Source organism: Mauremys mutica, chromosome 1 (assembly GCF_020497125.1).
Source record: "Mauremys mutica isolate MM-2020 ecotype Southern chromosome 1, ASM2049712v1, whole genome shotgun sequence".
Classification (NCBI taxonomy): domain Eukaryota; kingdom Metazoa; phylum Chordata; order Testudines; family Geoemydidae; genus Mauremys; species Mauremys mutica.
The window spans coordinates 128,542,634-128,556,932 of NC_059072.1; the positions used below are offsets into that span (position 1 = coordinate 128,542,634).

The 14,299-nt window shown below is 42.9% G+C and overlaps 1 protein-coding gene and 1 pseudogene across 2 annotated transcripts in view; both read right to left on the reverse strand.

The window, feature by feature from the left end:
* WNT7B (Wnt family member 7B) overlaps nucleotides 1–14,299 on the reverse strand; it is a 139,897-nt gene that overhangs the window by 83,832 nt on the left and 41,766 nt on the right. The gene's annotated exons all lie outside the window — the stretch shown is intronic.
* On the reverse strand, nucleotides 3,006–3,145 carry LOC123362309 (annotated as a pseudogene).

Below are 14,299 nucleotides of genomic sequence, written 5' to 3' on the forward strand. Positions count from 1 at the left end.
TCTTGAGGACTATATTCAGATTAAAGTCAATGCTAGGATAACTTTTAGCCCACATCCCAGTACAAGAATATGTTTGACCTGGACATTGGTCTGGCTCCACTACTAAAGATGGCGGACTTAGAGGAAATAAGATCTTAGAGGTTCTTATTCAACAAGTCGTCTATAAAAATAATGGAAGTTTAACATGTTTTAATGAATTATTAGAGTTAACTCTAGTTAGTGATAACTCTTCTCCCCCTTCCCCCCTGCTGCCATCATAGTCTCAGGTCAGAAGAAGCAAACATTATAAACTGGTGGAATGACCCAGGAGGAGAAAAAAAATGCCTCTAGCAAGATCTTGGTCTTCAGACATTAGCGTTTGTAAAAAGAAAGTAAATGAAGTTAATGGAATCAGAAAGCAAACTGAAACCTCCCCAGCTGAAGTTCAACCCAGCTCTGTGGCTCCTGGATGTGGGGTCCTAATGCATTCTCCCCACTCCCTCCAGCAGCCAGTCTTACTACCTTTCCTCTGAGTAGCTTTGCTAGAGCCCTTTATTCAGCAGGGATTAGATGGTGCCCAGTAGCCTGCGACACCCACCATCTTTGAGTGTTTGTGAAGGAATGGTAGCCCTGAAGACTGACATCCTCTGTCTACCAGAAAAGTACTGCTCTGGTAATGACTGTGTACGTTTTCACTACATTGCCAACCCTAATGGGCCTCAGCCACAACCTTGAGGTATTATCTCTAAGGATGACTATTCAGTCTCTGGGGCCGTGCTGAAATGGCCAAGAAGGGTGGGAATTTAATACAGTTGTGCGCGTGGCTTTGGGATGTAGATACCTGTCCAGTGGGAACTGAACTCAGCTGGGGAAAGGGAAAGGGGAAAGGTTCTTTATCCTATCATCCCTGGCCCAGCTATGCTCACCACTCTCACTGTCAGTATATTCTGAAATATTCTGTATCTGCTATCACTCTTTTCATTTCCCCCTTGCCTAATTCAGGCAAGCTGTCTTGATTTTAAAAGCCAGAAATTGCTGTATTATTTTTTCTCCCCTCCTCCCACCAAAGAACCATTTAAACTCTCTTTTGTTACACCCATAGGTCTCCATTCCCTCCAATAAAGGACAGGATTTGGCCTCCTCTTTCTTGGTGGCATAATTGACTGTAGAAATTACAACATGCTCAAATGTGTTTATCTCAAATATATCTTCTTATAAGAAGGCTTATGGTGTCAAGGGCTAGGATCTAACTGAGAGTTTATAAGCAGGATGCGGTCTTCCCTAAACTGCAGTGTGAAATCATCAGTCAGTGGTTTTCCATCAGCTATGTGGAAAAACTCTAATTTGCCCTGTGAAAGCTTCTATTTCCTCCATGAAACACAACGTAGTTCTTTTTCACCCTGCAAAGGCATCCAAATATGTCACTTCATTTATTGAACTGTTAATGCAAAGGAGTCCAGTGTAACAGGCCAAATCTATGTATCTATTCATGTGAGTAAGGCTAGCAGGATTAAGTGTCAAAAGGCAAATGAGATAAAATAAACCAACGTGTGAAGTCATTAGAGTAATACCAGGAAAGTTTGGCCAATGACTCCAAATCAGAGACCCTTAATTATCAGGCTTTCATAGTAATAAATTAATTTGTTAAATTGAACAGTTCATATATTTAATATTGCAAACAGAAAATGATGTTAAAGCAACGTTAACAGGTCTGAGTGAAATTCACCCCCTGTGTAAAGGGCCTACCCCCGGTCTATGTAACACTGAAGCCTCCCTTTAACCCTGTGAAAGGAAGATCCTTATATTATACTCTACATTGTATTACTCTTTCTTGCTTTCAAAGATTTATTTTTATTATTAATTTTTTTCATATCTGTTTTAATGTGTGTGTAGCATTCAGAGAACCGTGATAGGAGAGGGGTATTTAAGAAGTTTGGTATTATGTTCACTATTTTCTACATCACCATAGTGTATTTGTCCGGGAAAGAACAGAAATAAATCTCTACAACAATACAACCATCCAGCACAGAGTATAAGAAGTGGTTCTTTGTGAAGGGGAATATATTGCAGTGAAGTAGAAAACAGTAAACACTGACTCCCACATTGCTAGAGTTTCCAGAATGACACACACAGTGTTAGAACTTTTCACCATAAAATGCAAACCTCCTAAAATGTGCCATATAGAAACCAAACAAAGCAACATAATGATAAAAAAATTCAGCAGCATTTACCCCCCATCTTCCCTCCCCCCAAAAAAGTATCCTATGAAGCTACATTATGTGCAAAGCTGAGTGGCTTATGGAAAGAGTACCAGAGTAAATAGAGCAATGTTATTCTTTGATTGTAAGATCCAGCAATGGGTGCACTTTCTTTTTTGAAGGGGCTACAAGAACAATTCCATCACATGATGATTCTGGAGGAACTGGCACTTAATTGTATTGCTTTTTCCAAGGAATTGCTACTAATCCATAGTCTGCTATGTCACCCCCACTGTAACCTTTCCCTTATGTACACTCCTGTTACCTCTTTCTCTCTCCTTCACCACTACTTCTATAACCCATGAGAAATGTGTTGATTTACAACTCTCCAGCAGCTTGTTGTTTCTAAAATCTTTTTGGCAAGTATATAAAAGGTTGTTACAAGGAGGAGGGAGAAAAACTGTTCTTCTTAACCTCTGAGGACAGGGCAGGAAGCAATGGGCTTAAATTGCAGCAAGAGCAGTTTAGGTTAGACATTAGGAAAAACTTCCTAACTGTCAGAGTGGTTAAGCACTGGAATAAATTGCCTAGGGAGGTTGTGGAATCTCCATCATGGGGGATTTTTAAGAGCAAGTTGGACAAACACCTGTCAGGGATGGTCTAGATAATACTTAGTCCTGCCTTGAGTGCAGGGGACTGGACTAGATGATGTCTTGGGATCTCTTCCAGTTCTATGATTCTATGATTTGCAGTAAATATAAGTATCTGTACAACCCATATGGCTCAGACAGTAACTTTCTGCTCCTCCATGATTTTTATATTTTTTTTCAGGGGAGAGCGCGAACGCAGTCCCCAACTACCACAAATTATGCAGTCGAGTTTCCTGCATTTGGGGAAATCGCAGTGGATGAACCTCACGCTCGGAAAACCACCTTTGTGATTATGGTATCTCCCCTGCCAGTGCTCATCTCCTGCCCAGCCACACTCTCTACCTCTCCAGTTTTGGTTTTCTGTATCTGGCCCCTCTCAATGGTTTTAGGATCAGGACCTGTATCTGTAGAGTATTTTGCATATTGTCACTATTGGACTGACAACCAGATTTCACAGTTTCCATTAAAAGATGGGTCTGAGCCATGGATTTCGGATCTGGATTCAGGTGTGAATCCAAACTATCCTAATGTCCAGGGCACTTTGAGCTACTGTTCAAGTTTTGAATATCACTAGTTGTTAATGCTGCTTTTTGTGCACTAATCTTCATTGGTTAGGCGGAGGGTGGCTTGTCATGAAACGTGTTGTCTAAGAAGAGAAGAGAAGGGCCTTTTTCTATAGCCAAACGCCTCTATATCTGCTTCACACCACATTCTGCATTTGAATAACAGGCTGTAGTTTAATCTCAGAGATGCACTGACTTTTATGGCTTAGCTTTTGACTTTTATGCAGTTTGCAAAAGTGGCAGTGTTTATTTTCTTTCAGAGGAAACACCCTCCCCCCACCTCCAGTCAATCTGACAGGTCTCACATAGTGAAGGATCTGGAAGAATGTTTTAGTGGGGGAAGTATAATCTCATAAAACAGATAGGGCCTGATCCAAAGTCTATTGAAGTCCATGAGAATCTTTAGGGCTTTGGGTCATATCCATAGGAAGTAACTGTGCTCACTGTAGCATGTGACAGTAGCACTCCAGGATAGTAACATGTCACTTCTTCATGTGCCTAAGGAATCAGTGGTGATACTAGCTCTTGGTGCTGGTACATGATGGTCAGGGATGGTGCTCCTGTCCCATTCAGGCATCTGCCTGCATATACACCCTTACAGCCTTCCCTTTCCTCTCCCTATTTGATTAGTTCATGGGACAGGGATGAAGCGAACTCCTCTGGTGCTGGAGGTTGACACTGCAAGAGGTTACTTTGTATTGGCAAGTAGAAAGTGCAGACCCAACTCATAGAAAACAATTAAAAAAATTAACAGCACCTGCAAATCAGAACTGTTGGAGAAAGGGTGTTCCCCCTCCTCCCATTAGCCTCCCTCCCATAAGCAGAGCTAATTGTGGGTGGAGAGTGAGGGGCCATGTCATCTGTAGGCACAGCCAGTGTGGGTATTGTGGTATATACTTCTTGTGAGCAAAGCCAGCTGGGATGGAGAGGGAAGGCATGTCCCCTCTGTAAGCAGAGGCAGTGGAAGTGGGTGTTATAAGAACATAAGAATGGCCATACTAGGTCAGACCAATGGTCCATCTAGTCCAGTATCCTGACTTCCAACAGTGGTCAATGCCAGGTGCCCCAGAGGGAATGAACAGAACAGGTAATCATCAAGCGATCCATCCCCTGTCGCCCATTCCCATTCCCATTCCTGGCAAACAGATGCTAAGGACACCATCCCTGCCCATCCTGGCTAATAGCCATTGAGTTATGCCATTTACCTAAACGTGCATCATGGATATAGGTGCATGTATGTGTGTGAGATATCTTCAAGGCTTCCATTGAAGCTGATTACTTCTACAAGGCTTCTGTTAGTTGCATGGATGGCCAGTTGAGACAGACTGTGAAAGGAGGAGTCAAAGGGCCATTTTTCCAAAGAGCTCAGGGACAGATTTCTAAGTCTATCTGCAGCTGTGGGCAGATTTTCTAAAAAGCTCCAATCTTATTCAGGAACCTAAATAAGGGCCAGCATCCCCCCTTCTGACAGCTTTGACCAGATTTTCTAAAGAGTTCAGAACCCAAAGTGCTAAGTTCTTGAAAATCTGACCCTAATTGTCTAAGGTTCTGAGAAAGTGCAGAGTTCTAACATAACTGCACTAGTCAGGATGCAGTCAGAAAAATGTAACAAAAACCAATCTGTAGCAGCAATAACACACTCTGGGAAGTGCAATTATAATATGTTACAAGTGGTTGATGATGACACTCAACTTTCTGCTTCTTGACACATAAACCACCCTAGCTGTAGGCTCGATTCTACAAGGTGCTGAGCAGTATGGCCCTAATCCAATAAAGCACTTAAGCAAATTTTTAACTTTAAGCACCTGAGCAGTCTTGTTCTTACCATGTACCTACCATTAATCCATGTCTGCTGGGATAACTTCTAAGAATCCAGTCCTACAAGCAGCTCTTCTAGAAACACCAAAACACATACAAACATATTTCCCTAAAATGTGGAATTTCCCAGGTCAAGAGGTAATACTCAGTCCTGGACCAATAATAGGTTTAAGGTCTAATATCTCACAAACCATCATGGCCAGAAATGGGTGCTTTATAATGTTGTATTACTGGGAATTCCCTCCTATCTCTTTCAAAGAGATACAGCCCTTATTGCCAGACCTGGTAAACTGTGAGATATTGCACTTTAAAATTGTGATATTATAAATTACAGGTAGGCTGCTTTAGATCATTTTAGAAGTTCTTATTTTAGTTACATATTTTCACTCCCTTTGTGGCCTGTATAGTTGGGGCTGGTTTACATTTTTAAAAATGCAATCGTGTTTGAACATGATGGTAAACAAATAAGTTAGGTAATGTAGTCCAGAATAAATCACATTCAGCATTATGTAGCTGGGACCAACTTTAGCTGGCATGATGCTGAACTAAATTTTCCTGGTTTGCACTGATCGCTAAGTCATCAACATTGCAGCAGCTAATTCAATTGGGCTCACACACAAGATCAGCCTCTGAACTCGTGGTACTAAAAACACCTGGTTTTACAGGGAGAAGGGGTGTGACCAATAGTAACAATCAAACTTTTAAAAACTCACTCAAGCATTTCTGGAATATTCTTTCTATAAACTGTGCCAGGGCCACCCAGAGGATTCAGGGGGCCTGAGGCAAAGCGGGGGAGCTGCGGCGCTTGTACTCACTCTGCGGCGGTCCGGGTCTTCAGTGGCATTTCAACGGCAGAGGGCCCTTCAGTCGCTCCGCGTCTTTGGCAGCACTGAAGGGCCCCCCACTGCCGAAATGCCACCGAAGACCTAGACCGCCCGGGGCCTGGGGCAAATTGCCCCACTTCCATCCTCTGGGCGGCCCTGAACTGTGCCCCATGTGCAGAGGACATTATTATATGGTAATTATATTGGCACCAGTCTGCATAAGTCTCTGGTGGTTTTGGCACTCATCAACAGGACCTCATGTATAATATGGTTGTGTGGACACATCATTGCAAATTAGTTGTAAATTGCTGCATAATTGTGCTCCAGAATCTAAATGTTTATTTTTTTAAAAAGTAAGTCTCGAGCCTTTCAAAATATCAGTACACCATAACTGTTTTGGTGATATTTACCTGAGCCTGCAAACAGCCTGAAATAACAGTTTTGGCTGCCCTGTTTATATGGGCTGCCCTGTTTATATCAGCCGGGTGCTCATCCTGAAATCTGATGAAATGGTCAGTGTTGTTAACTATTTTGCTGCTGATAATTTGAGCAGAAATCTCCAGGCAATGTGCTCTTTTCTCATTGCTGGATGAAGGGTAAGATAATGGGGCAGAATGGAGAGGGGCCAATAGCTGCTATAGTTTTGAGGTGGGGAAAAAAGGAATTCAAACCCTGCTCCCTCAGATGTAAAGCCGTCTCTGCTTCCTGTGCAGAAGGGTGAAGGAAAGGAGAGATGCAGCCCATTCCCAGTATCAAAAGTTCCACCTGCCCTCTCCTAAACACCACCCACACCTTCCTGAATGTCAAAAGTCACAATTAATACCTTACCCACCTGTCCCCAGAAATCTTCTGCAATGTTTTCACTATAGCACATTGAAAACTTGGAGCAGCATAATGTGAATTTAATATCAAAATAAACACACGGAATAATCTATTAATTAGACCAGACAGGGCAGGAACAATGAGAGGGATAGGGGTCTCTGTCACCAGGGCCGGCCCACAACATTTTGGCACCTGAGGCGGGGAGCTCAAATGACACCCCCATACTCCCTCGCTTGGGCCAAAACTTTAAAAGGTCTCAATTCTGCCTTCTTCCTGTTCTACTCCTCTACCCCAATAAAGGAGAACTAACAACTTAAAATATCTTGTTCAGAAATTTTAAGTAACACGTAACTTTCAAAATGCCTGAACAACAAATGTAACTTTTCTTGTCTGCATAGTAAACACTGGCATTTTTATCTGGTTGAATAATCAAAGTGGTGCTTCCCGTGCCTTCTTGGTTGCAAAGATTTGAACTGCTTCCCGAAGGTCCACAATCTTGGCCAGCTCATGCTCTATTGAGATGTTGCAAGGCTGACCAGCCTCTCCTGTGTCATTGTGGAGCATAGATGTGTTTTTGTTAACTTCAGCTTGGAGAAGCTGCATTGTCCACTGGCAACTGTTACAGGAAGTGTTAGAAATATGCGCAGAGCAACAAAAGCATTTGGAAAGAGGGTGGTCATCTTATTTGTGCACATATATTCCAGAACAGCCTTTGGAGTTGATCCTGCTGAAATGTATCTTGAAAGGGCTTTCAGTTCATCACCTAAATCACTTGCATCAATATTGCGCATGTCATCACTTGTCAACACTGTCTCAAGTGCCCTGCATTGCTGGTATAGGTCTTCTTCAGGTATAGTGAGGAGTTTTAGAATATCATACAACATATCAAATATATTGCTGTGTTCCTTGAGCTGCATGAAACGTTCTTCAACTGACTGTATTGCACAATCTATCACCTGGTTAAAGAATTCAACTTTGAATTGTTGTTTGGGGTCTCTTATGGGATTATCCTGTGCCTTGTAATCAAAATGTCTTCTTCGGTGACTCTTGTATTCTTGAATAGGTGGGAAAATAGCTTCAGTGTGAAGTTCCTCTGCCAAGTTCTGTGCACTCTGCAGAACGTTTTGAAATTCCTCATCTGACCGGTAAGACTGTAGGTATGACTTTGCTTTGTCCAGTTGTTCCATTGCTCCAGATATATCAAGGTCAACACCTTGGAGTCTCTTGCTTACAACATTTATTTCAAACAGTATGTCATGCCACAACACTAAGCCACACAGAAATTTGAAGTTATGCATGTTTCTGGTGATTCCATTTCCCTCTGCCACTGTTCTCCCATGAACAGTTCCTGTCATAGCATTATCCTCCATAATGGCAACTATGTTATCATCTATCTTCCCAATTTGGTGTTTGATAGGCTTTATCATCTCCACTCAACTTTCCCATTGTGTGGCACTCAGTGTAAGAGAGGATGTTCCAAGATGTTGCTTCAAAATTTGCCATCAATGAGTTGATGCAGAGAAAAATACATAGATGCTTTGATTTACATTAAAAAATTCAGCAGCCTCACTAAAAGCTGATGCTGGATCACTGACCACTAAGTTCAATGAGTGAGAACTGCATGGGACAAAAAATGCTCGAGGGTTTAACTCTCGGATCCATGTCTGCACTCCTCTGTTCTTTCCTCTCATGTTGGCACCATTATCGTAGCCCTGACCTCTCATATCAGCTATCGCAATTCCCATATCTTCCAGCTTTTTAAGAAGCACATTTGTCATACCAGCTCCTGTAGTATCATCAATGTCAATAAATTCTAGAAAATGCTCTCTGACAGTCACCATTGCAGGGACATTTTCATTAGGTTCTGTTGTTGTTACAAAACGCACCATTAAAGTCATTTGTTCTGTATGGCTGATGTCAGGTGTGCAGTACAGAATAACAGAGTAATATCTTGCTTACTTCAGAACTGCCACAATCTTCAGTTTGACTTTTGTGGCCAGTAACTGTATGATCCTATTTGGAATTGTTTTTCCAAGGTAGCAGTGTGTGTACATTTCTTGGGTGGTGACTCTTCTTAGATGCTCCTGGAGTACAGCATCAAACTCAGCCATCAGCTCCACAATTTTAAGGAAGTTTCCATTGTTTGGCACATACAGCTGATCTGAAGTGCCACGCAGTGCTAGGTTTTGGGTAGCAAGCATTCTCACAGTGGCAATGAGCCTTTTCAGAACATTTTGCCAGTAAAGAAACTCTGATGCAATCTTCTCTTGATGCTGATCATCTATGGTGGCCTTTAACCTTAGTCTCATCTCAAGCTCTTTCCACCTATGGAATGCTCTCTGGTGATTTGCTGCCTTCTCATGGCATGCCAGATTTCTAGCCAGATTTTTCCAGTCCTTTGTTCCTGTAGAACCCAATGCGGCTGGAACATTAGACTGGAAGAGTTTGCAACAAAAACACTATGCAGCATTCTGGGTTTTTGAGTACATAAGCCATGGCTTCTCCACTTTGTCACCATTGGGGATTTCATGTGTTGGATGGAAACTTCTATTTTGATTGTCTTTGGGGAACATGAAGTTTTTCACTTGCTGTGGCCCATGCGGTACAAGGAAGTCCCTCAGGCTACTGCTCAAGTGGGTCCACAGTCCTGGATCATCGTAAGGAACTAAACTCAGCAGCAGCTGTTTCTTGTGCCTCCACCACACTCTTCGCTGATCTACATTTTTCTTCAGGAACGTGCCTGGTTACATCCATTTGAGATGGAGATATGGATGCTGCAGTAGCTGCCAGGTCACCTGCACTCTGACTAACTGGAAGATCGGGCATCTCCTCACCACTCACATCCTCACTGGGGCCAGAAGAAAGCTGCCTTTGCTTGCTTTCTTTTTCTGCCCCAGAGGGGTGTTTTCTTCTTTCACTCATGACTGCTGCTCTGTGCCAGCTATAGTGGCTCTCAACACTCAGTTGAAGGGGACAAATAAGCAGGCTGGTAGCAGGACCTGAGTGAGGGAAGATATCAGCATCTTAAGGGCCTAGCTGGCTCCTACTGCTTCAGTTGACCATCTGTTCTCTTCAAGTGGGTTCAGGGAAGCAGCAGGAAACAGGAAGCTCCCTGAGAAGCTGGTGTTAATCAGTCCAGGCTCCTGGAGGTGCTAGAGAGGTACATGAGAGGCTCCTTCTCCTCTCTCTCCCTGCAGCTCCTGCTGCTTTCTGTTATTCCCTCTCACCTTTTCTCCTGCCTGCCTGTTACATCTCTCGTGCCCTCCTTCCTCCAGCACAGCACTCCACCATCTCTGTGCATCTAGAGCAGAGAGAATACATATGCACCAGCTGCAGACACAATTTTCTACACTCTGTGTCCTAGTGGCCCTCCCCCACCAATCTGGCACCTGAGGCGGCCGCCTCAGTTCGCCTCCTGGTAAGGCCAGCCCCGCCTGTCATATATATCTAGGACCCCAGCCACACAATTTAACTCCACCTGGGATCTTGTTTATTGGTAACATGCCCATCCCAAACCTATTCCAGTAAAATCTTCATACCACACAACCATTTATTTCCTCCCTTCCTAATAGTAGAGATGGGCCTGAGCCACAAAACTCAGAGGTGATTCAAACTTTCCCAAAGTAATAGGACTGTTTGGATTCAGTGTTTTGGTTCAGACCCTTCGATGCAAAGGTAGGTCCTGAGCTTTGGAGGGTCCATATACAGGATATATGTTGGTATATGTGTCGGGGAGACAGACAGCAAGTGTGAAAAATCGGGACAGGGTGGGGGTAATAGGAGCCTATATAAGAAAAAGCCCCAAATATCGGGACTGTCCCTATAAAATCGGGACATCTGGTCACCCTAACAGAGAGAGAGACAATAGATACAAAAAACCATAATGACTGTGTATGTGGAACTAATAAAGAAAGAGAGATATACTAATAACATTCCAATATTTAGTTTTTTTCCCTTGTATTCTTCAGGGTGTTGGGTAAATGCTGGTTTTTCTGCTAGTTGATGAGGGATTTGTCTGCTAGCTGTCATGCAATTTGAACATTCCCATGCCTCTCAGTAGTTAAATTTTGTCCTTTGCAATTTTCAGATTTCTGACAGAGCTGCTGGTGACAGTTGTAATAATATTCTGTAAAATGTGGTGGTGGTGATTCTTTGAATGCCTTTGTGGTTTGCTGTCCAGAGTTATAATAACCTCTACTCTCCTGGTATGCCCAGACATGTGTTCTCAACTTGGAAGCACTGTAGTTAGCATTTACTCTTCTGCTTGGCTGAGAGCACGTGTGTGAAAAGCATGTGTTGCTGGGCATGTGACTGTGTCTATCTAGGTGTCTATAATGTGCCTATTGCCACGGTATCTGAAATCTGTTTGCCTGCTCGTCTGTGCATACATCACATCTCAGTGAAAGTGAAAAGTTGCAGATTTAGTCAAAGAGGAGAGAGCCCTCTGACAGGGATGGGAAGGTGGTTTCTGACCCTCATTTGACTAAGCTGGGAAATAATTTACATGCAGTAGATACTTCATGTGTTATTTCTCTATCAGTTTTCATTCATTAGGAAGAGAAAGATTGGACACTGTACTCTATGGACCAGATCCTCATCTTGTGTAAACTGGCATAGCTCCAATTACATCAGCTGAGAATCTGGCTGTCTATATTTTAAGCAGTTTGATGCAAACTCTTTAGAAGTACAAGATACAGTAGCCAAAGTTTCTAAACATTTGTCTGTGCATATATATAAGCATATTTGTTCTCAATGGGAGATACTTTTGTAAATTGTTCCCATAATGTGTATATTGTAAACACATATAACTGCATACAAATTCTGCATGTCTAGCAGAGCTGTATGATACTTATGCAACAAAATCTGAAACCAGGCAAAAAAGTAGAGGTACAAAATTCACTTAGTCATATGTGAAATTTTCCTGAATCTTTCTTCAGTCTTTGAATTCCCTAAATAAGTGTATTTATGAAGAAAATGAGAGTGCACAGTACTGGACTTGGGTTTGTATCATGCCTGTCGTACTCAAGGTGTATCTCAAAGTACTTTACAAAGCAATCAGTTAGATACAGATTGTGCATTAATGCTGTAAGAAAACACAGTGCTATGTTCTGAGCAATAGCTCAGATACATGTTTAGCAACTGGAACCTAGTTAACCAAGAAGGGAATGTTAGTCAAAACATCGATGATTTTTAAAAGCACAGGGAATAAAGTACAATAGGATGTCTAGCTTCCGCCAATAGAGTTATAGAGATGGCAGAAGGAAGCTCAGTTTAACTTTGAGGAGAAAATCCCCAATAGTACAGCTGATAATGCTATGCTATATTGCAATGTTAGTCTTGTATATGAACTCAAGTCTTAGTGGAGGGCAAAGGCGAGAGATCCCTCAGTGAGCAGACCAGTGTCAAGATGAACCTTTTGTTAGCGGGGCCGGCTCCATGCACCAGCATTCCAAGCAGGTGCTTGGGGCACCAATCTGCAAGAGGCAGCAGTCCATGCGTTTTTGGCCCCAGCGCCGAATTGCCACTGTGGACAGCAGGGGCAGTCCGTGTGCCGTTAGGGCAGCACGTGCATTTCCACGGCAGCGACAATTCGGTGGCAGCTTCTATGTTCAGCTGTCCGAGGCAGCGCAGCTTCTGTCTTCCGGCTGAAGACAGAAGCTGCCGCCAAATTGCCGCCGCCGCAGAAATGCACGTGCCGCCCTAATGGCGCAAGGACTGCCCCCACCGTCCGTGGCAGCAATTCGGCATGCTGTTTGGGGCAGTGAAAACAGTAGAGCCAGCCCTGTTTGTTAGGAACAGAAACTATGTACAGAAGTGAAATAACAAACTTTGTTCCTCTGTGTATCTATAGCCTGCAACTGCTCTGTCCTTGGGTTCTCTGTTTCTGCCCCCAGCAAGAAGTGTGCCATAGGAAATCAAAGACTGCATAGCATGTACAGGATAACTGGCATCTCTACAGTTCCTGGAGGACCTACTCTATAGCACATCTTCCCGCTTTTTAGATTCTTCTCAAATTTTCCTTACTGAACTAAAACACTAACAAACAATAAATATATTAACTGACTGAAAGGCCCTTAAAGTTGCTATACCTAACATGTTTCAATCAGTCTCTTAGGGCATTTCAGCAATCTTTCCAATCAGCTGTACTGGAAAGGACTTCCTTAGGCAAGTCCTTGTTTGTAACAGACTATTTAGTCTTACAATCAAAAAGAGGGGCAGTCTGTAAATTGTTTTCAATTTGTATGTCTGCTCTCACTTCACTTATCTTGGTCAAGTTATCAGGTATCCTAAGTAGATGCTTACGAGTTCCTTTGTAAGATTTTGCCTTCATCTGTGATTGCTGGCTATGAGTGAAGTGACTCTTCTTTGATCATGGTAGCCTTGACTGGCCAGTGCCCATCTTGCCAATTTCTCACTTAGTCTTTGTTTTCTATCTGTGGAAAGGTCTTGCTCTTTTATTGTAATATTTCATCTGACTGTACTTTCCCAGTCTTTTCCTCATTGTGACAGGGTGCTAAGCAGAAAGCTGCTTAGCCAACCCTCTGTCACTCCAGTTCCAATTAAGGGAGGTGAATTAGAGCTGAGTAGATCACCTGGCCCTGATTGGGGAAGCTGGAACAGCTGCTGCCTCATCAGGCTGGGGCTGGATAAAAGCCCCAGGGGAAGGAAGCCGGGAGGAGCTGGGAAGAGGGGAAGCTGCACTAAGGGAGAAGTTGCTTGTCCCCTCTCTCCTGCTGGTAGACAAGCAGAAAGGGATTGTGTGTATTGTGGTGAAACAGTGGTGGGAACACTACTTGTAAAATAAAGCATCAGGTGAGCACTGCAACAAACGACTCTGAGTGACTTTCTCAGAGGGGGCAGGAGCCAGGTGGGCCCAGCAGGGACACCGCTACAATCACATATTCCTCAGTCATCCTTTGTTTTTGTCCAATATCTAGTAATTGAGTATTTATATGTCCATTGTAGAAGATTTTAGCAGGTGACTTTCCACATTACAGTGATGTAGCTCTATAGTTGAGCAGTGCTAAATATACATCTCTTGTATCAATTGCTTTTCTGAGCAAGTTCTCCACATGCAGCTAATCCATTATCTTGAAGAAATCTGGGACTAGATGTCTCACAATGAAAGTTGTACATCTTAACAAAGTCCAAGAATTCCCTTGTCTTGAACTGTGGTCTGTTGTTAGTTTTTACTGTTCTTGGAATTCCATTATGCACAAATACAGATTTAATGTGCTCAACAACTGTTGCTGCTGTGATATCTTCAAGTGTGACTACTTCTCGGAAACCGGTAAAGTTGTCCATTCTATCCAGGTGGTCATGTCTTCCCACGGTGAACAAGTCTACTCCGACTGTGTCCTGCTGAATTATAAGTTGTTTGTGTGGTACCAATGGTGGTTCTTTGAGTGAGTCTGTATGTTCCTACTTATGGGTGCTGTGCCACT